The sequence below is a fragment of the Equus asinus genome, chromosome 1 (assembly GCF_041296235.1).
Source record: "Equus asinus isolate D_3611 breed Donkey chromosome 1, EquAss-T2T_v2, whole genome shotgun sequence".
NCBI lineage: Eukaryota > Metazoa > Chordata > Mammalia > Perissodactyla > Equidae > Equus > Equus asinus.
Window position 1 is genome coordinate 108,856,800 of NC_091790.1, and position 24,194 is coordinate 108,880,993.

The 24,194-nt window shown below is 40.3% G+C and overlaps 1 protein-coding gene across 1 annotated transcript in view; it reads right to left on the bottom strand.

The window, feature by feature from the left end:
* PRKAR2B (protein kinase cAMP-dependent type II regulatory subunit beta) overlaps positions 1 to 24,194 on the bottom strand; it is a 108,958-nt gene that overhangs the window by 40,933 nt on the left and 43,831 nt on the right. The window lies entirely within an intron of this gene.

The window sequence follows — 24,194 nt, forward strand, 5'->3', positions numbered from 1 at the left end:
CACCCTGATCCCAAAGCCAGACAAGGACAACACAAAGAAGGAAAATCACAGGCCAATATGGCAGATCAACATAGATGAAAAAATCCTCAACAAAATTTTGGCAAACTGAATACAGCAATGCATTAAAAGGACCATACACCATGATCAAAGGATATTTATACCAGGGATGCAGGAGTGGTTCAACATCCACAAATCAATCAATGAGATACACCACATTAACAAAATGAGGAATAAAAACCACATGATTATCTCAAGAGACAGAGAGAAAGCATGTGACAAAATCCAACATACATTTATGATAAAAATTCTCAATACAATAGGTATAGAAGAAAAGTATCTCAACATAATAAAGGCCATATACACAAACCCAGCCAACAACACACTCAAGAGGGAAAAACTGAAAGCCATCCCTCTGAAAACAGGATCAAGAAGACAAGGGTGCCGACTCTTGCCACACTTAATCAACATACTATTAGAGGTTTTGGCCAGAGCAATTAGGCAAGAAAAAGAAATAAAAGATATCCAAAATGGCAAGGAAGAAGTGAAACACTCACTGTTTGCACACGACACGATTTTACATATAGAAAACTCCAAAGAATCCATAGGAAAACTATTAGAAATAATCAACAGCTACAGCAAAGTTGCAGGGTACAAAATCAACTTACAAAAATCAGTTGCTTTTCTTTATACTAGTAACAAACTAACAGAAAGAGAACTCAAGAATACAATCCCATTTACAACTGCAACAAAATTAATAAAATATCTAGGAATAAATTTAACCAAGGAGGTATAAGACTTATACAATGAAAACTATAAGAGATTATTGAAAGAAACTGATGATGACATAAAGAAATGGAACGATATACCATGTACATGGATTTGAATAAAATATAGTTAAAATGTCCATACTACCTAAAGCAATCTACAGATTCAATGCAATCCCAATCAGAATTCCAAGGACATTCTTTCACAGAAATAGAACAAAGAATCCTAAAACTCATATGGGGCAATAAAAGACCCTGAATAGCTAAAGCAATCCTGAGAAAAAGAACAAAGCTGGAGGCATCACAATCCCTGACTTCAAAATATACTACAACACTATAGTAATCAAAACAGCACAGTACTGGTACAAAAAGAGACACACAGATCAATGGAACAGAACTGAAAGCCTAGAAGTAAAACTGCACATATATGGACAGCTGATTTTTGACAAAGAAGCTAAGAACATACAATGGAGAAAGGAACGTTTCTTCAATAAATCGTGTTGGATAAAATGGACAGCCACATGCAAAAGAATGAAAGTAGATCATTATCTTTCGCCATTCACAAAAATTAACCCAAAATGGATCAAAGACTTGAACGTAAGACCTGAAACCATAAAACTCCTAGAAGAAAACAGGCAGTACACTCTTTGACGTTGGTCTTAGAAGGATCTTTTCGAATACCATGCCTACTTGGGCAAGGGAAACAAAATACAAAATAGACAAATGAGATGTCATCAGACTAACGAGCTTCTGCAAGGCAAAGGAAACCATGAACAAAACAAAAAGACAACCCACCAACTGGGAGAAAATATTTGCAAATCATATATCTGACAAGGGGTTAATCTTCAAAATATACAAAGAACTCATACAACTCAACAACATAAAAACAAACAACCCAATCAAAAAATGAGCAGAGGATATGAACAGACATTTTTCCAAAAATGATATACAGATGGGCAATAGGCACATGAAAACATGTTCAACATCACTAATCATCAGGGGAATGAAAATCAAAACTACAATGAGATACAACCTCACGCTTGTCAGAATGGCTATTAATTATCAAGACAAAAAACAACAAATGTTGGAGAAGATGTGGAGAAAAGGGAACTCTCATACACTGCTGGTTGGAATGCAAACTGGTACAGCCACTATGGAAAATAGTATCAAGATTTCTCAAAAAATTAAAAGTAGAAATACCATAAGACCCAGGTATCCCACTACTGAGTATTTGTCCAAAGAACTTGAAACCAACTATTCAAAGAGACTTATGCACCTCTATGTTCACTGCAGCATTATTCAAAAGTGGAAGCAACCCAAGTGCCCATCAACTAATGAATGGATAAGGAAGATATAGTATATATATACAATGGAATACTACTTGGCCATAAAATCGACCAAATTGTCCCATTTGCGACAACATGGATGGACCTTGAGGGTATTATGTTAAATGAAATCAGCCAGACAGAGAACAAGCACTGTATGATTTCACTGATATGTGGAAGATAAACTAACACATGGACAAAGAGAACTGATTAGTGGTTACCAGAGGGGAAAGGGACAGAGGAGTGGGCATAAGGGGTAAAGGGGCACATATACATGGTGACTGACAAATAATAATGTATAACTGAAATTTCACAATGATATAATCTATTATGACATCAATTAAAAAAAGGATAGACACCACAAAAAAGTCTAGATCTGCCATGAAATGATCAATTTAATCATACAGTTATGAGTAACTTACAAATTATCCATAATTCAATCTTTCAGGAGCAAATACTATTAATATTTTGCATATTCCGTTCCAGTGTTTATTCAGTGTTGACCTTATATTTTATATTGCATATGCAATTTTAAAACGTGCTTTTTTCATTTAACGCAGTAAGAATTTTGCATGCCATTAGAAACATTTTGTAAATATTGTTTTAAGGGCTGCTTATTATTTATCATAAGCTATAATTAACCACTCTTCTAATGCTAGACATTTAGCTGGATTCTATTAAAATAACCTTGCAATAAACATCTTCATGCATAAATATTTGTCTACGTTTCAAATTATGCTGTAGGAATTATTTCCAAATGTTATTTTGGGGCTACATGGTATAACAATTTTTAAGGTATACTTGTCACCAAGTTTCTCTGCAGGGCGGCTGTACCCAACCCACTGTCCTAAAAAGGACACGGAAAATGACTCCTTGAAACTGTACAACGGAATGAGATGCTATTGCCTAAAATCTTTGCCAACTTATACAAAAAAGATTAAAAACTTCCTAATTGCTATTGAATTTGAACAATTTTCAAATGTTTATAAGCTCACTACATTTCCTCCTTCATCCTTATGTAGGGGAATTTACGTATATATTTGGTTTTCCTCTTGACTTACATCAGTTTCTTAACACTACTTTGTCCTATTTCTCCCAATTGTTTTATCCAGTTTGCTTTTTAACTGTAATTACAAAGTTTTTACAGATTATGCATGTTCGTTTATTTTTAATGTAGTGAAATCATCCCAATCATGATATGTAGTGAGATCCCCAATATGACTTGATCCCAACATTAAACGTAAGAAAAGTACCACTGCTTTTGAGGTTGGAAACCCCTCCTTTATTTCCAAATCTAAAGATCTGTTACTTCTCTTTCTTTTAGTTTTTTAAAGGTAGATCTTTTTACATTTACCCTTTAACCCATATGTGATGCGGGGACAGCGAGCCGAAGAGTTGAAAGAAAGATTTCTTGGACTCTCAAGGTCTGGCAGTGGTGCTCTTTTATTTAGAGAATAGTACAGAACAGCGTGGGGACAGGACCCACGGGCAGTCAGAGCTCCTGCTGCTGCCCTGAGTTGAGGGTTAGGGGTAAATTTATAAGGCACGGGTACGTGACTTACTTTTACTGGAAAAAGAAAAGATGATGTAAAAAGTCATTAAATGATTTCAGTGCAGATGGGGTCTGGTTATTGTGCGGTCATATAAATTTAGATACGAATCTGGCCATATAGATCGGCATGTAGGTGAGGATGCCCTGGGCTTCGCTCCCTGGGGCAGCCCTAATTCATACCATAAAAATCCACCAGGTCATATAGTTTGGCATGTAGGCCAGGTCACCTTGGGCTTCTCTACCTGGGGCAGCCTTAATCCACATCAATATGGACTTTATTCTGACACAGATGTAGAAAGTTAAAGAACAGAGGACAGGCTGACAGATGTCTTTCCAGGGGCCTGAGGATGGCATCAATATTAGCACCACTGGTACCAGCGTTACCATTATTATTATAAAACCTGACATTAGCTTTCCTTTCCCCAGACATTGCTCCACAGACCTAGACCAGTGATTCTTACCTAGGGCCAATTCTGCCCCACAGAGCACATCTGGCCATGTCTGGAGACATTTTGATTGTCACAACTGTGGGGCTTAGGAGGAAGCTACCAGCTACTGGGGGAGGCCAGAGATGCTGCTAACCCTCCTGCAGCACACAGGACAGCTCTCCGTCCCCACAACAAAGAACTACCGGGCCCCACAGGTCAACAGTGCCGAGGCTGAGAATCCCTGACCTCGTGCATATGTTCTCATTCAGTCTCACAACAACCCTAGAGAGGTGACGTACCACCACTTGAGAGACGAGAGGCGAGGGCATAGAGAGCTTATGGATCTTGGCCAAGGCTACACAGGATGGTCTGGCTGACTCCAAAGCCCTCCTTCTTAACACTGTTCTGCACTCGACTGCTTTGGTGAACTCACCAGCACAACACCTGGCCTTCAGCCTTCTGTCTCAGAAATCTAACAGAAGGGGACCTGTCTCTCAGGGGCAGGCTTCCCTTAAAGAGCCTCGCTGATGTTCCTCCCAGATGGCAGCAGAATGCCAAGTGAGTAACCAACTTCCTGAATGAAGTCTGGAGTCAGCATGACCAGCCAGCTCTCTCCCTGCAGGAAGACCACAGAAGAAGCCAACGCACAATTAAAAGGTTGCTTGGTGAGAAGGAAGTGGGAGGAAGAGAGACTGTCAAATAAACTGAATGTTTAAGGGCATCGAGAGACAGCCCCAGGCATTCGCATACACAATACAGACGGTCCTGCTAATGTGGCCCTGACACTTAATTGTGTTGGCTGCAACTCTCCAAGAGGCATGAGTCCACCACCTTCTAAAGATCAGCTCTGTAACTTTCTGTTTCTGCGGATGACCAACCTCACAGGCAAGACGGCTACATCACTTGCAGGGCTCAGTGCAAAATGAAAACACAGACCCCAGATTAAAAAATTAAGTATTTCAAGAGGGCAACAGCAGAAGAGTAAACCAAACTCGAGGTCCTTATGAGTGTGGGCTCAGGAAGCCAGCCATGCTCTGGGATCAGTCCATTCAAGGAGGTGACACAGTAAGTAAGATATTTGGTTCTTTAAGGTAACTTGTTAGATATATCCTCTGACCCATTAACGTTGATCTTAAATTTTAATTCACAGAGGGAAATCTTAATCTTCTAATTTCTAAATTTCAAGACCCTAAACTTGGACTAAAACTCATCTGGAGGAGTAAACGATTATATTTCTAAATATCTCATCAATTATCCCAGTATTTATTAGTTAACACCCTTCTGATTTGCGATACCTACTTTATCACGTTTGTTCGTTTGTTTCTGGGCTATCCATTTTATTAAAACATTGATTGTGCCAGTATCACAAGGTTTACCTCTTGGCATTTACATGCAATTGTTTCACTCTATTAAAATTCACCTACTACCCCCTTCTATACCTAAATCAAAATGCAGCATCTGCAGTTTTGTGCACTGCCACGGCGCCTTACACCTCCTTCTCTTCCCTTATGCTCTTTCCTCGATTGAAACGCCCTCCACATCCCCCTTTCCAAGCCATCCTTTCTCTCCAGCCCCAACTAAAATGTCAGACCAAGAGTCACATGTTGACCTCGCACCTACATAGAGCCAATTTAGGAAACCACACTGGAGCGCTCCCTTTGCACTGTCCCAATCCTGGGGACAGAGCTCATTAGGATCACTCACCACACTTTACCAAAGATGTTACTATGTGCTCGCCCCTCCAGGCTGGGACTTGCAGCCCTTCAGGGACTGACTGTGCACTCTTGTTCATTTCTATATTTTCCTAGCACTGACCTGGCACACTGCCTGGCTCAAGACACATTTTTTTGAATGAATGAATGACTGATGAACAAACAAGCCGGCAAGGTCCTCAAGGGCAGAGAAGAAGTCTCTTTAAAATATCTCCCAATAGTCTACAGACTATTATAGACTCTCAAACAAACATGAGTAGAATGAAGGAATGAACAAAAAGCTGTTCTTTTTTGTTAAAATGTCCTACACTGTTTGTCCAAGAAATGAGGACAGAGAGGATGAGTGAAAATGAGGACCTTTTGTCTTGTTTACCAAGGGGCCTGGCACAGAGATTAGGAGCTCACTAAATATCTGTACAATGAGTGGATGGATAGAAGGCTCTAAATGAATGAATAAATGGAAGGCTCTAAACGAATGGAAGGAAGGTTCTAAAAAATGAATGGACGAAAGGCTCTAAATCAATGAATGGATGGAAGGCTCTAAACAAATGAATGGATGGAAGGCTCTAAATGAATGAAGGGATGGAAGGCTCTAAATGAATGAAGGGATGGAAGGCTCTAAACAAATGAATGGATGGAAGGCTCTAAATGAATGAAGGGATGGAAGGCTCTAAATGAATGAAGGGATGGAAGGCTCTAAACAAATGAATGGATGGAAGGCTCTAAGTGAATGAATGGATGGAAGGCTCTATGCCTGGATGGACCCTCAACCCAAAGCCTCCAGATAATTTGAGTTACCTCATATTTCTTTTCAAATGCATTTGCCCTATCCCTTCTGGGCAATCTGAAACGAAGCTTGAAACTGTATATTCCATTCTTTGTTTGGCAATTACCCAGTAGTGAGGGACAAAGCCATAACGTGACAACTATACTGACTGCACCTTCTGGGGCTTGGCCTCAATCTTCTCTCCATATATATTATATACAATATATATAGACATTATTATATATTTTTTATGTGTGTGTGTGTATATATATATATATATATATAATGTGATAGACAAGGGGTGAGGCATTTTTTTTTACCTCCTAATACCAAATACGTGTTGTCTTTTCCAGCACCACCTCTCCAACTCTCTGACACCAACTGGGTGTCCATCAATTCATTTCTAATACTGGAGGTGTCATCAGATCCCACAAGTTAAAGGACTCCGTCCCACAAGACTGCCCCCACCTCAGATGCCAATCGCAACTCCCAGGTTACCCATATTTCTGATGAACCAGCTATAAATTGGAGGTTCCCGTGACCTCCTCCTCAGGTAAAATAATTCACTAGAATGACTCAGAACCCAAGAAACTGCTTTCCTTACTATTACCGGCTTATTATAAAGGATATAACTCAGAAACAGCCAAATGGAAGAGATACACAGGCAAGATATGGGGGCAGGGGCATATAGCTGCCGTTCCCTCTCTGTTTGCGCCACCCTCCCAACACCTTGATGTGTTCACCAACCTAGACGCTCTCTGAACTCTGTCATTTAGGGACTTCTATGTAGGTTTCATTACCTAGGCACAACAACTCATTAAATTACTGGCCACTAGTGATTAACTCGATCTCCAGCTCCTTTCCCCTTCCCTAAGGTCGGGGGTAGGGGCTGAAAGCTCCAAAGCTTCTAACCAAGGTTCGGTGTTTCTGCCACCAGGCCCCCATCCTGAAGCCCCTCAGCCAAGACTCACCTCATCAGCACATCAAAGAAACTCTTATCCCTCATGAAATCCCAAGGTTTTAGCAGCTCTGTGCCAGACACCTTGGACAAAGACCAAGTACCTTTCTTATCATGTTCACAAAGGGGTTACATCAACTCCCAGGGTTTTTCACCAAAGGCCCTCTAGACTTTGTTGACAATGTATAAAAATCAGTACAGTCAAAACAACCCTACACTGGACAAGTTTACATAACCCATGTTGGCTTTAACAAAGCTAACAAAGAATAAAGGAACCAGACTGAACTCCAGGAGCCACTGGGCCTCCGCGCCGGCACAGAGCCTTGCACACAGTACCCCCTCAATAAGCATTTGCTGAAGGAATAAAAAGCAAATGTGGCCTGTACAGAAAGGCTGCATGGTTTAGAGGCCTTCAACCTAGAAAAATACTGACTTCTATAAAACATATAAAATTTACTTTTCCAAGGTTCACAATACACTAAGATTTTAGCATACTTATTTAAATGATAATCAGCTTAAAATAAAGCTAGTATAAAAAGCACAGGTGTACTATACAACAGAGTTCTGATTCAGTATGATTAAACTTAGCTTATTGAAGTGGAAATGCCCTCCTACAAAGGGAAAAAAAATTACCTTTTACAAATACTAGTTTAAGGCATGCAGGCTCAAACAAGAAAATTAGTTGGCGGAGGGGGCAAAAACACTTACCTTTTTTTTTCATATAAAGCACAGATATACATACAGTAAATAAACAGATATACAGCAATAAAAAAATCACTGGGGGCAATCAGAGAGAAAAGGTCTAAAAAAACGTGAGGGAGGGGCCGGCCCAGTGGCCGAGTGGTTAAGTTCGTGCGCTCCGCTTTGGGGGCCCAGGGTTTCGCCGGTTCGGATCCTGGGTGCAGACATGGCACTGCTCATCAGGCCATGCTGAGGCGGCGTCTCACATGCCACAACTAGAAGGACCCACAACTAAAATATACAACTATGTACTCGGGGGCTCTGGGGAGAAAAAGCAAAAATAAAAACTTAAAAAAAAAAGACGTGAGGAAAAGGCAATAAGATTGAGAAACACTGGTACATGGATGTACTAGTTATGGCTAAGGAAAGGGAAGAGGCACAAGAACAAGTCAGTAGACTTCCCTCCCCCATTCCTTCACGTTTCTGCCCAGGTAATTTGCTATATATCTGCTGTGACACATTCATCTTAAATTTTAATTCACAGAGCAAAGGCATTTGGACATCATGTCCAAAATACGGAAGTTCACATTTTGATCCCAAATCACATTCAAGCAAAAGGAGCCACAGCAAGTCTTATTCATTCATTAAAAAAACTAGTTTCTGAAATGTGGGAGATGATGCAAAGAGCAAAAGAATGATGCAAAGCATATATGTTATCACTATATGTTATAAATAGCGTATAACTTGTTTTGTCTATATACTGTGTATAAACCATTTGTTCTCTAGGAGCTCACAGCCTAGAAAGCAAGACAGAAACAGAAGGATCATGCTAGTATTAGTGCCATGATGAAGGTGTGCACACAGCACTGCAGGAGCACAAAAGAGAACGTGGTGACTAGCGGCTGAGAGATGGAGGAAGACCTGGCAGGAAAAGAGGCTCCCTCAACAGTTAATGAAGAACAGGAAGATTACTGAGGATCTAGATTGATTCACTGCTGTATTTCTAGCTGGAGCAGTAACTGGCACATGGTAAATGCTAACAGAAATGGTTGAAGAAATAAGCAGTTATTTCAGTTGGTGAGAAAAGTATTCTCTTCTTTTGATCCTTAGACCTATGGAAACCGCACCTGTCAGTGCTGGCTGGTTTATACTAGAGTAACAAGCAGTCCCAAATCTTGGTGACTTCAAACAACATAAGTTTACTTCTTGCTCACAGTGCATGTCCACCCCAGGACAGTGGGTACTCTGCTCCATGTGGTCTCAGTGAGGGCTGCAGGCTGACAGAGCTGCCACCATTTGGAATGTCACCAGTCCCCAAGGCAGTAGCTAACTGCTCACTGGCTCCTGATGGGGTTCAAGACACAGCACCCCAAAACACAGCACCTTGGCATATTGACTATAATAAGGGGAAGGAGTTTGAGAAAATAGCAGAGGCAGGAAGGTCACTCTGACCCTCACCCTTCTTCCCTAAAAGCAGGAGGTAAGTCTCCCCTGTGAAAGGCACCCTCCTTATCCCAGGAGGAAGAGGGCACCCTCATCCCCAGAGACAGGGGGTTTAGAACCGAGAAGCCTGCATAAACAAACCGTGTTACTTCTTCTCCATTTACTACCCAGAGCCCAAATCCCTCTGTCTTGTCAGTTCTTCACAAATTTATTGTTCCTTTGTCTAGAAGGTATAAAAGCTTCCTGCTCTGGTCACTTCTTGGGCTCTTCGTTTTCTTGTGAAGGCTCCCATGTCCATGTAAAAACTCAATAAGATCTGTCTGCTTTCCTCCTGTTAATCTTGTCAGTGTAATTCTCGGGCCCAGCCACAGACCCAAAGAGGGTACAGGAGAAATCTTCCTCCCCTACACTCCGAAAGCTTCTGCCTAGAAGTAACGTGTGTCACTTCTGCCAAGACGACAGATCACATATCTCAGGACAAGTGACATGGCCGCTCCTAACTTCAGGAGACAGGGAAGCCTAATCTCATCATGTGCTCAGAGGAGAGAAAACCAGAATATTGTGAAGACTCCTAAGAACCAAGGAACCATCTGGCGGCCCTAAACCCAAGGTCTCCTCTCCCCTCTCTCTGTTAGGAGCTGAGGAGGGGAACAGAGGGAGCGTGAAAACCAACCTCACAGTTTACTTAAAAATAGAGAAAAAAGTTCTTGACTTAAAAATCCACAGAGTAAGGCTTATAAACTCTGAACAGAATCACTACAATTTCCCTAAAACTGCCTTTAAATATTAATTGAATATCTAGTTATTTAATATTTCCTGTATCAAAACATTAAAAGTTATTATAATCCACCATGTTACTATATTTCAGTTACAAAAAGAGCAATATAAATATATCCTGCACCCATCTTGCAGAAATGTTGGCAGGCTTCATTAAACAGCACTTAGGTGATTGGCGCCAGCCCAGTGGTGCAGCAGTTAAGAGCACACGTTCCACTTTGGCGGCCTAGGGTTCGCTGGTTCGGATCCCGGGTGCGGACATGGCACCGCTTGGCAAGCCATGCTGTGGTAGGCGTCCCACATATAAAGTAGAGGAAGATGGGCACAGATGCTAGCTCATGGCCAGTCTTCCTCAGCAAGAAGAGGAGGATGGCCAGCATTTAGCTCAGGGCTAATCTTCCTAAAAAAGAAAAATAGTACTTAGGTGAATATTTAAATCCTAAATCAGCTGTGCTCATGTCAGCAGATTTTCACTATAGAGATTTCAGCCAAGATATTTTACTTTACAAGCCTGTCTTGGTGAAATGCGAGAAACACAGTTTCCACTTAATCTAGTTTGTTTTGCCTCCCCTATGGGGCTTTAAGAATCAGCCCTTCATAAAGCACCTTCTGGTTCTCTTTAAAACTCTGTTTTAAATCTTTATTCAGGTAGGTTCCCAAATCATCCCAGACATATAATTACTAATCCTAAAAAACGTCTATAAACTTCTTCCTGTTCCTTCCACTATAAAACATTCTACTGTCTCGTAAGCATTTTAGAGATATTAAACATTTCACTGAACTGCCCGGATTCGTTACGAAACCATTATTTTTGCTGCCTTTAACAAGAGAGGTATTAGAATAAGCCTGCATAATTTACCAATGCCTTTCCACGTTTTTGTTTCTAAAAACGATTTTCCTGCACCTGTATATCACTCCTCTTTAAGTGACTGTATAATCAAGACTCATTCACACCTCACACAGAAACCATCATGCTCAGGACGCGACTGGACCAGCACCACTGAGCTACATAAATGAGCAGCAACAGAGCTTCAAGCAAATGAGAATTTGCTCATCTTTTGCTATTTTCCTATTATTAAAGCTACAGAAACCAAAACATTCTGTAATCTGTTTCCAAAAAAAGTGTGAATTTTTCTTCAAAAATACCTCTCAAGGAAAAACAAAGTCCTAACTATGTCAGAACCCATAGACATAGGCTAAGTAAATTTTTATGCCAGACTTGGGTTCCGAAGTATTTAAGAATTTAGTTATGAAGTATGTGGATGATCCCCAATCCATTTTCTTTCCACCGCACGCTCTACACGCATGCACTCAGTCTGTAAAGCAGCCGCCGCCTCTTTTAATAATTCACTCACTTATCAGGAGTATGGCACAATTAAGAGGACAAAGCATCCAGTAGGTTTATGAAAAGAATTACGTCAACATGGAAATTTCTGGGAGGATGAATCCAGAATAGGACAGGCTCAAACACCGTACCTAACACCACTGCTCATCCACTGCGAGCAGCCTGTGGGATTCAGAGAACGGAGGAAACACCATAGGAGCCCTCGCCGCCTCTCACATGGACCAGCGGTTCCCCAGAGCCACTAATGTTCCTTCCTCAGCACAATAATAGAACAGTAACAACGTGCAAGATTCCAGAAAGGGCAAGTACATGTAATCAAAGAACTCAGTTTCTGGGTATTTTCCAAATGCTCCAGTCCAAGTAAATGCTCTGAAGAGAAAGTATAAAAACTTACAAATCACCAAGAGCAAGATAAATAGATACAGTAAAAAGAGCCTGAAGAATAACTCTGGGAAGAATCTATTTTGATAACCACTAATATTTTGAAGCCCATGGATGTGTTTGCCACTAATCCCTAATTCCTCAACGATATTCTCCACAACTATTAAGTAGCAGACAGGAAGCGGATCCACTTGTACGAGAGGACAGTACTGCAGTAGAAATTACATTTGTGCTTTGCTGAAATGGTCTAATGAGGATTTCAGAGCATTATATTTGATATTAGACTTAATGTCTACCTCAATCTTATAATAACATGGCTCCCTTTACACCCTGAATACTTAAAAAGTGCCTTCAGAGATACGGTACAGCAGAGTGAGGAGTATGGCAAATCCTCACTCCAAAAGCAATGATAAAACAAGACAAAATTTTCATACACAAAACAAAACAAAAAACATTTCAGGACTCTGAAAACCAATCAAAGGCATACAAGAAATTGAGAAGCGTTTATTCATGAAAAACTACCGAACCTCAAGTTAGAACAGTGAGAGTGTATCGGAAAGGCACTCTTGTGTTTGTCCTTTACTCACATCATCACCACAGTCACAACACTGATACCACGGTGTGAGTTTATTCCCACATTGACCAATTCTTCTACAGCTGGGTATCCTGCAATTCAGTTCAGTTCTGACGCTATCCACCTGGAGTTACTGTCAGATCCCACAAGTTAAGGGTTCAGTCCCACAAGACTGCCCTCCACTTCAGACGCCCATCGCAAGTAGCAGGTACCCAGGTTATCCACAACTTTTGTCTGACGCAGCCATACAATGGCGGTTCCCACAACACCCGCCTTGGATTTGACCATTTGTTAGAACAGTTCACAGAACTCAGGGAAACACGTTTATCAGTTTATTATATATAAAAGATATGACACAGATGAACACCCAGATGAAGAGACACACAGGACAAGGGCTGGGAGGGCCCCGAGCGCTGGAGCTTCTGTCTCTGTGGAGTTGGGGTAGGCCACCACTGCAGCACACAGATGTGCTCACTGAACCCTGTACTTTTGGGATGTTTATGGAGGCTTCATCATGTAGGCATGATTGATCATTAACCCAATCTCCAGCCCCTTTCCCCTTTCCAGAGGATGGTGGGTGGACCTGAAAGATCAAGCTTCTAGCCATGGCGTGGTCTTTCTGGTGACCAGCCCCATCCTGAAGCTACGCTGGAGCCCACCAAGTCTCCTCATTAGAACAAAAGACATTCCTATCACCCAGGAAACTTCAAAGGGTTCAGGAGCTCTGGGTCAGGAACGAAGGTCAAAGACCAAAATTGGAACAAAAGATGCTCCTAGTGCACTTACAACTTAGAAAATTACAAAGGTTTCAGGAGCTCTGTGCCAGGAAGTGGGGACAGAGACCAATACATATTTTTTCCATTATTTCCCAGGGAGTCCATGGCATTCCTGCCTGGGACTGCTATCCCCAAGCCCCGAGCCCCAGTACAGTCAGCAGGGTGGTTCTACAGCTTTGCTGCTGGAGGAGGCTAACTCAATTAAGAGCAGAGCACAAGAAAAACCATGCTCAGCAACATAGCTGGTCATGGCGATTATGGTGGCAGACAAACAGGGAGGAAAGCAGCTCACTCAGCCTGAGGCTGTGGTCCTGGCTGTGGCAACAGCAGCCCAATGGAGTAACCAGAAATTTAAAAAATGAGACAGCCACAGCAGGGCTTCATAAGCTCTCCAAACATCCATGGCCCACTGGGAGGCTGTGCAGGCAGGCAAGAGAAACTGGCCAGGGCCCAAGCCATCCGCATAGCCCTGGCTGTCCATGAGGCTGTAGCTCATGCAGAGAAGACAAAGACAGCAGTTAGAAGTCGGGACACACTTTAAAACTACCTGAAAAAATTCAATAGAAGAAACCCCAAACAATTCAATTAAAAAATGGGCAGCAGAGCTGAACAGACATTTTTCCAAAGAAGACAAAGATGGCCAATAGGTACATGACAAGGTGCTCGACCTCACCAATCACCATGGAAATTCAAATCAAAACCACAATGAGATCTCACCTCACACCTGATAGAACAGCTACTATCAAAAACATCAGAGATAACAAGCATCGGCAAGGATGCAAAGAAGAGGGAACACTTACACACTGTTGGTAAATTAGTGCAGCCACTACGGAAAACAGTACAAAGCTTCCTCAAAAAGATTCCAAATAGAATTACCATATAATCCAGCAACTGCACTTCTAGGTACTTACCTGCAGAAAATGAAATCATTGTCTTAAAAAGATACCTGCACCTCTGTATCACTGCAGCATTATTTATGACAGCCAATGCACAGAAGCAACTTAAGCGTCGTCAATGGATGAATGAATAAAGAAAATATGGTACTTGTATACAATGAAATATTATTCAGTCATAAAAAGAAGGAAATCTTGCCATTTGCAACAACATACATGGACCTTGAGGCCATTATGCTAATTGAAATGTCAGACAGAGAAAGGGAAATACAGCATGATCTCAAATCTTAAAAATCTTAAAAAAAGCAAAAATGAGCTGATAGGTACAGGGAACAGACTGGTGGTTGCAGAAGGAGGAAAAGGCTACCTGAAATTTGAACATGCTCCCCAACTCACACACATCCATCAACTCATGGCATTTGAATATAACCTCTAACCAATCACTGACTGACCACTAAGCCATGCAGACACGTGGACTAACCCTGGGAAACTAGGGTTAAAATTTTTTTTAATTAAAAAATTTTAAAAAGCATTGACATTAACAGTCACACATCATGGTGGAGACAGAGTTCATAGATTTAACCCAGGAAAGTTACTAAACAAAACCAAGCAACAACAACCATGAGATGGAGAAAATCAGAATTTGCAATTGCTACAAAATATAATCTAAAATGCCACTTCTCAGCAAACTTGTAAGGCATGCAAAGAAACCGGAGAGTGTGAGCCACACTCAGGAAAAAAGCAGTCAATAGATATTGTCTCTGAGTGGGCCCAGCTGTTGGACTTGGCAGACAAAGACTTTAACGCAAACCCTGAAGCTTTGGAACTAGAGAAAGCCATGTTTAAAGAATTAAAGTATGAAGACAATGATTCAACAAACAGAGAATCTCAATAAAGAGGCAGAAATTACGAAAAACAACCAAATGAAATTCTGGAGTAGAAAAGCACAATAAATGTGTTGAAAAATTCACTAAATGGGTTCACCAAGTTTGAACTACCAGAAAAAAAGAATCAAGGAACCTGAAGATAGATCCGTAGAAATTATTCAACCTAAAGACCAGAGAGAAAAAAGAATGAATAAAAAATGAAGAGAGCATCAGAGATCTTGGAGACAACATCAAGCATACTAACATACACATAATGGCAGTTCCACAAAAAGTTAAGAAAGAGAGAAAAGGGCAGAAAAAAAATGGGAAGAAATAATGGCCAAAGAATTTCCAAATTTTATGAAAAACAATAATTTACAGATGCAGGAAGCTCAACGAACCTCAGCCTAGAATAAACACAAAGAAATCCATACCTAGGCACATTTTAGTCAAACCATTAGAAGTCAAAAACAAAAATCTTCAAAACAACAACAACAAAAGATTTATCAGATACAAGGGAACAATAAAGCAATCAATTATTAACTTCTCACGAGAAATAATGGAGATCAGAAGGCAGTGATGGCACATTCAAATTGCTGAAAGAAAAAAACTGTCTTACAAGAATTCTATATCCAGCACAACTATCCCTTAAAAATGAAGGTGAAATGAATTCATTCTCAGATAAACAAAGACCAAGAATACTTTCTGCTGGCAGATGTGTCCTACGGGAAATACTAAAGGAAGCTCTTCAGGCTGAAAGGAAATGACACCAGAAGCTAACTCAAATCTGCAGGAAGAAATGAAGAGCAGTGGAAAAAGTAAATATGTGAGTAAATATAAAAGACTGTATAAACACATGCTTTTTTTCCTCTTAATTTTTACTTTAAAAGACAAGACTGCATAAAGCAATAATTATAACACTAAACTGCAGGGTTTATAGCATATGTCAATAACAGCACAATGGGCTGATAGTCTAACTCAATTGCTCTGAGTTCACATACAGAAATAACACAGTCTGATCGTTACACGTGGCTAGCCCCAGAAAGCAACCACCTCTTCTCAGTTTGCTCCTGGGTAATGATCAGGGTGAAAGAGAGGGGGAGGATAATATGGACCAATTTTGGAACACCAGGATTCCATCCTGACCATTCCTGGGCATGATACATCTCTGACCCAAAATTTTTAATACCTCCCACAATATACAGACTAAAGCTCAAACTCTTAAGATGCCCAAGGGTCCCCCAGGATCTGATTCAAACTTGTTTTTTGAGACTTTCCTCCTACTATAATGTAATAAAGCCCATAAGTTTCCAACCTTCTTAAACTATTCACTATTACCTCAACACAGTATTATTTTACATGGTTTGCTCAACTGGAAATTTCTCTCTCCCACTCCCCATTCCCACATATCAAAATTCAACTTTTTCTCAAGCTCTGCACAAATGCCACAGCCTCCCTGATACTTTCCCCAAGCATATAAGTTAGGATTAAATGTTCCCTTCCAAGTAGAAACACGGAATGCACCTTATTTGTGTCATTATTTCCGTGGAATCACATTATGTGGGGGCTAAATTCTAAATACAATATATGAGGCAAAAATCTCCAATAGTCAATATTATCCTTGAAAATCCCATAGGAAGCCACTGCTGAAGATGGTCATATGGTCCCATAATAAGTCCCTAACAATGAGTTTCCCCTCCAGCATTAACACTGATTGCTGCTTCTTCTGTTGAGCACCAGAAGTCATTGCAGGCTTACATTTAGAAGCCATAGTTGTGTGGAAAATGGATACCTTTAAACCCCTAGAAATGCTCATACTCTGAGAGGCATGCAGGAACCGAGCAAGCCAGCAGGAAAGGTAGATTCACAGCTCCCCTCACGCACTGCGGGCACTCACTCACTCAGGGGAAGGTCCACCCGTTCCTTTGTGCTCACGGACTCCACAGAACGGGTCCTACCAGTATCCGGTAGGACAGTCATGGTACCCCGTCAGCTCTTCCAGGGACTTCGGTACAAGCCACATCTTACTCATCTTCAGCAATCTCACAGTATGCATTGAAGACTGTCTTGCAAATAGTGAGTTAATGATAAAAGCTTTTAAATTTAAACGAAGTGACAGCACAACCAACCAGATATAAATCCATTTCTTCTAGAGTTAGCAGAGTATAAACATTCCAAAAACAAACATTTTAGCACAAAAAAAGCTGTCCTCTCACAAATTAAAAACCTTTCCAAGTCTAGGAGAAAAAAATACCCAATCTGATTTAAAAATGCAATAATTTTGCATAATGTGAGGGAACCAGGTTGTTGGCTGCTCTTAATGTTCTGAAGAAAATAACATCAAAAAACAGTTTTGTAAGAAGAAAATTACAGTGACCTTTAGGCTCCCACTTTATCTCTGAAAAATTCGTCATATAAATATAAAGCATTATTTCTTCTTTGGGGCTTTTTCCTTTAGAAGCTAGATGAATTGATATGCAAGATAATAGCCCCATTCTTTTGAAGAGAAGCGACATTTGTCTGGCATTGTTATCTGTTGTCATTCTGTGTGTAAAGTATTATGTTATCATAAAACGGTAATGTTTCTTAACAGAAAAAGACACACGCAAGCGGGTCACCTGCAGTCCTGCAGGCAGGTGGTGAAGCAAGTGACTTCCTCTCACACAGAGCTCACGGCTTGTCAACTGTCTTGGATTTGCAAATGTGCTGGTACACAGCAGATGTCCCCTTAGGCTGGAAAGAAAGCTCAGAGGGACAACAGAGAAGCTGCCTTCGACAAAGAAAGATGGAGAGCTTCTTCAGGGCAGCCAGTCTAACCTAATAATCAGCTAGCAGACATGATTCTAATAATCCAAATTGGGATCAGCTAAAATTAGTCCCAGGTGAGGTCATGGTTTCTGAGCCTTGTGTCACAGCAGACCCCGATGGGAAAATGAGACAACTTCCAAATCAACCCAGGATGGCTGGGCTAATTAATTAGAGGCTGCTCCTGGGATTTCTGAGGGCTTGAATCACAGGGAACGTCAGGGCAGTCTCTTTCTGGTGGCTACTTCTGTAAAGCGTGAGCTCTGGCGGTCATATCCCCCCCATATGGAGAAGCAGTCTACAGCAAGAGAGAGAACCAGAGGCAAGAGATGGAGAGATTCCTAACAGCGTTCAAAACCCAGGTTCCAGTTGTTCCTGAGGCCCAGCTGCACTCCTGCCCTCCCTGTGGAGTGGTGGTTTTGTGAGGCCCCACTACTCTTCCAATAAACTTTCCACTTCACTTGATTGAATTCCATGTGCATTTCAGTCTCTCACAACCAAGGAGACATCAGAAATTAAGGGGAACACTGGTTCAATAAGATCAGGACAAGTATAACAAGATAATAAAAGTCCAATCAATTACCAAACAGAACTAAGAATAAAACCATTGAGCAGTCATTGATAAGGAAGTGGTATTTGCAAAATAAAAAGTTCAAACTCTAGTGACTATTCGATGGAATTATAACAACAAAAGTGGGTGACAGATAACTCGGGGGCCTCGTGTGGTTCTGACAGGAGCACCCATGATTATTTATCTGTGTTATTAGTCAGACAATATAAATGATAAAGATAGTCTGCAAAATCGAAATTATTCTCTGCCACCAAATTTTGCTGCCTTGCAAAACAAATAAGGTTGGCCTTAGGTCTTCAATTTAGTTTTTTACGTTCCATGGGTTTCAGAACCACTAGCTGGTATTTTTTTAAACAGCTTTACTGTTTTTACGAAGACGATATACGCACCCTGCAAACAACTCATTTTTTAATTATTAAAATTTTGTTTACCATATGCAAAAGGCCTCTAGCTTCAGCAAAACGAACACATGGAAACAACTCATTTATTGACTATTTATTTGTAAAGCTGTGCTTCGTGTTTATGACAATACAAGTACTAAATAGGGTCCCTGCACTCTACTAGCTTACAACGTGGTTAGGAAGATTAATGCATCAGTTAAGGCAGGAGTATCAATTATCATCTGTGATTATATAGAGAGTGACCGATTTACAGTGTGGGGAAAGAGCACAGAATTCAGACAGACTGAGGCAAATCCCAGCTCGGTCAGTCTTTCATACCACTTATTAATTGTGTGACCTCTGGGCATTACTAAAGCATTATGAATCTCCACTTTTCTCATCTGTAAAATGTGGCTATTAAGACCTGCCTCATGGAGTTGCTGTGACTAAAGAAATGCCAGCTGTCCAGGAATCAGATGAGGAGCGCATCTTGGAAAACAACTGATGTATTTGGCTTACGCTATCAAAAGACAGCAGGATGAAGTGGAATAGACAAACATTCGCACTTGCCTGTGAATGAGGAAGCTCCAGGCCTTTGCACGCACAATTCCCCTGGAGTCCTCCCCCACCAAGCTCCGCCACCGTGCTCTCCCTCGATCTCGCCGCTGAAATGTCACCTCCTTGGAGAGGCATTCGCCCCCCCACCAACATGTAAATAAATGTCATGCGTCACCCACTGAAGAACTGAGTTACAGCACAGATTCTCACTCAGGATGACACCTGGGTAAGGCTTTAGCCCCTAAGAAAGTCTGTGCTGAAGAGCGCACACCTAGAGGGAAACTTGCTGGGTTCGAACTCCAACTGCACTCCAGACAAGCCGAGGGACTCTGGACTCCTTATTTAACTTCTCTGTGCCTCCGTTTCCTTGTCCCTAAATGGCAATAACAACAGTATCTTACTCAAAAAGTTAATGGGAGGATTACACGATGTGTTTTAAATCAAAGAATGTTTAGAATACTGCAGGCACCCAGTATGGGTGGACGAGAAGGTCTGTGTTAGGGGTAACAGAAAATAGGGTTACAAATGAATGAGTGTAGGTTCTTGAGAGCCTTGAGTTGAACGTCAATTTAAAATGTATAGACTTTATCGTGTATGACATGTAGGATATTTTGACAGAGATGTGCCAGATGAGTTAGAAAACAAGAGGAAGACTAAATCAAGAGAGATCACCTGGCCTTGTCACAGCACTGTGTGTGTGCAGTAATTGGTATGGCAGCAAAAGAAACAGAAAGTAAGGAAAAGCAACAGTGAAAGTCAGCATTAATCCAGCGACAGACCAGAGACAAAGGCCAAGGTTAGGAAGCATACACAGCAATAATTTAATCAACAGATACGGTTTCTATCAGGAGCTCACTACAGTACAATAAAATCTGATTATCACATTACACTGAGTTACTGAATGCCAGAAACAGATGTTTCTAATGAAACGAACGTGGTTCTACTAAGTATAAGCAAATAAGAAGCAATATCATTTTTAAAGTAATTTGAAAATAAAATATATTATTTTTATGGTACAGAATACAGAAGTAAATTCTAGCACAGTAATGTAATATACCAATGTTATATGGAGAAATTTTGAGGAAAGTGTTATGACGCATTTTTTGTACTTAACTCCTTCAAGACGACATTTTTATGAATATTAATTCTCAGTTATCCTGCAAACATCAACTTTCCTCAATATTTGCGTAAATGATTTAAAAAAAACTGTGAACAAATATGGCATTCTGGTAAGAAAAAAGTTAAACGTCATTTACAGGGAACGAAATTTAGTCCCTCCACCTGCATTTAAAGCTTTCACTGAAAATTACTAAGACTGGAAAATGTGGAGAAGGGAGGAAACTAATAGTTAATCAGCCCCTTCTACGTCAAGCCCCGTGCTAGGGACCTGCGCTCCCTTAATCCTAACCACCACCCCAGGGGGTAGGGCATCCAATGCCTGGTTTGTAATGAAGACACTAAAGCTCAGGGCTCACACACAGCTAGTCCACAGCGGAGCGCTGGGATTCTACCCAGGTCTTCAGATGCTAAAGCACAGGAACGTCCCCCTCCACCACCCAGGCTCCGGGGTCTACAGGAAAGCAAAGCATTCCATCGATAGCCAAGAGAGGGAATTCATGAACCAAGCAGGCAAACAGAGAAAAGGTGATCAACAGTCATCATTACCATAAAAAACCTTTCTAAAACACAACCCGCCACACCTGTGAGAACCTTCATAAACTAAGAAGTCCGTGTCTTTCCTCTGTTCCACAGAATGTACGCTTCATGATAGCAGGGAGCTTGTGTCTTGCTCCCCATGGCACTGCCCCACATCTACAACAACTAACAATTTCCAGCACACTGTAGACACTCAATAAACATTTATTGAATGACGGTAGTTCCATCTTGTCAACAGAGTGAAGTATCTAAAAGAGTGCAGTGTTTGCAGACAGAATGCCTGACTTTGAATCTTGTCTCTGCCACTTGTCACTGTTACCGTGGGCAAGGACTTAACCTCTGTGTATCAGTTTCTCTACCTGTGGTATTAGAACAACAACGGTACCTGTTGGATAGAGCTGTTTTAAGAATAAAACGAATTAACACACGTAAAGCACTCAGAACAGTTGCTAGCTTATGGTAAGCCCTCAATAAATGGTAGCGACTATGATTATTCAAAGTGTTTGTCATTGGAATTCCAGGTTCTAATTATATACAAGTTTGTATACAGAATGGACCCATAGCATGGAACCCAAATTCTTACTTTTTCATTATAAAATATATTTACCCCAGGCATATCACATTTCTAATGCCCTTAATATTTCTGAAGTTGGAAAAGAAGAATTAAGAAAGAAATCATTATTTGATGAATGAAAATGGTTTTCAGAAGGAAAACCATGAGAAGTGGTTTGCACAAATGCTCCTTATATATTTATTTCATTTCTCTGTTAGAGTCCAAATGTAAAATTAATCTTAAGTAATAGGATTTGTGTCATTGAAACAATATAAACATACTATTTGAGAGCTGCAAACGTCCTTAAAAGGCACAAATTAGAACAGATAACACTTCCCTATGCATGAAAAAGTTTCATTGCAGTTTTATAAAACTACACTGTGATTATTATTTTAAAAGCCATGAAATACATATAATCTCAATAGACTTGAAAGTATGAAGCAGAAACAAAATGCCATTTCCCTACACCATTTCTAGCTCCATAGCTGGATGGAACAACGGCTGCTTGCTACATATACTGACTAGTACATCTGAATCATGATAAATGTCTCTTGTTGGGGTCAGTAGGTGTTTCAACCAACAGTTTCTAAATGGACAATTCCTAGCTCTGATCCCTAATTATTCACCTAAAACAGGAAAGCATATTCAACAATGTTCTCTGAAATATACCTAAAATTCAGAGCTTGATTCTGTGTCAAAAAACATGTTTTGATTTATACTAAAGAGTTGGTATATGTTAGTGAAATTTTAAGAACATGATTAACAATTAATGTAATGACCAAACACAGTTCATTCTAGGAATAGAAGGGTAGTTCAATATTAGAAAATCTATTAATACAACTTACCATATATTATGCTAACAGAGAAAAACCAAATGATCATATGGATGCTATGAAGGCATTTGACAAATTCTATTCTTAATTTTTAAAAAATCTCAGTAGTATTAGTAATGCTACTAGCAAACATATTATATTCTTGCTATAGTTTACAAAATGTGTTAAGTACTTTACATTGATTATCTCATTAATAAATTAACAGTACCCCCGAGTTAGGTACCCTTACCACCACATTTTACAGATAATGAATTGAAATTCAGAGAGACTAAATAACCCTCTCAAGGTCAAACAACTAATGAGTAGCAAAGCCTAAATTTGAACCCAAAGCCATCTGACCTCAGAGCTCACTTAACAAATCAGTAAGGGGGAAAAAAGTTGAAAAGGTAGTTCAAAGAAAAAATAAATACAAATGGTCAACAATAATGAAAATATGCTTAGCCTGACTTATAAATAAAAAATGCAAAACATAGTTGACCTATCAAATTGCTAAACATTTACTGAGTGTTTTACACCATGTTAAACATAAGATGAATATACAAATTAGTATACCATTCTAAAGGGCAATTCGACGATACCTATACAAATTTTACTCATACGTTTGACTAAGCAATTCCACTGCTAGAAATATATCCTATAGATGTATTTGCACAATTATGCAAAGATACACGTACCTGAAATTTAAACACCCTTGTTATATAAACTAACACATCCATATAGTGGAATATTATTCAGTCATTAAAGTAAGAATAAGGTTCCTCTAGATGTAAGGACATGAAAAGCAGTACAGGATAAACTGTTGAGTGAAAAGGCAATGTGCAAAGCTGGATATAATTTTAATTCCAGCTAAATATGTACATGCATTAAAATGTCCAGGAAAGAACTTAAGAAAGCGTTAACTGTGGTTATCTCCAGGCCTAGGATTGGGAACAATGGCAGGCACAAGCGCCTTTAGTTTTCATTTTATACCCTTTTGTACTATTTGACCTTCTTACCATGAGCATGTATCAATTTTCTTTTTTTGAGGAAGATTAGCCCTGAGCTAACATCTGCTGCAATCCTCCTCTTTTTGCTGAGGAAGACCGGCCCTGAGCTAATATCCGTGACCATCTTCCTCTACTTTTATATGTGGGACGCCTACCACAGCATGGCTTTTGCCAAGCGGTGCCATGTCCACACCCAGGATCCGAACCGGCAAACCCCAGGCCACCGAAAGCAGAATGTGCACACTTAACCGCTGTGCCACCAGGCTGGCCCCAGCATGTATCAATTTTATAATAAAAAATGTTTAAATGACATAACAGGTATATGTACACACTGATCACAACTATAAAAAACATGGATACTGATTCACAAAGATTCCATTTTAGAAAAATTTTAATAGTTGATCTTAATATACAGTAGGAAACATCACATCATTAAAAAGGTCAAAAAAAGAAAAAAAGATTCTGACTTATTGTTGCTCAAGGTATGGGAGAGCTGGAAATGATTTCAAATTGAAATGGAGAAAACTAGCCGACTATCACCTCTCGCCCCTCCCTCCACCCATGCCTCCTCCCCTGGTCCTTTCGTATCTCACCCTCTCCTTCCAAATCAG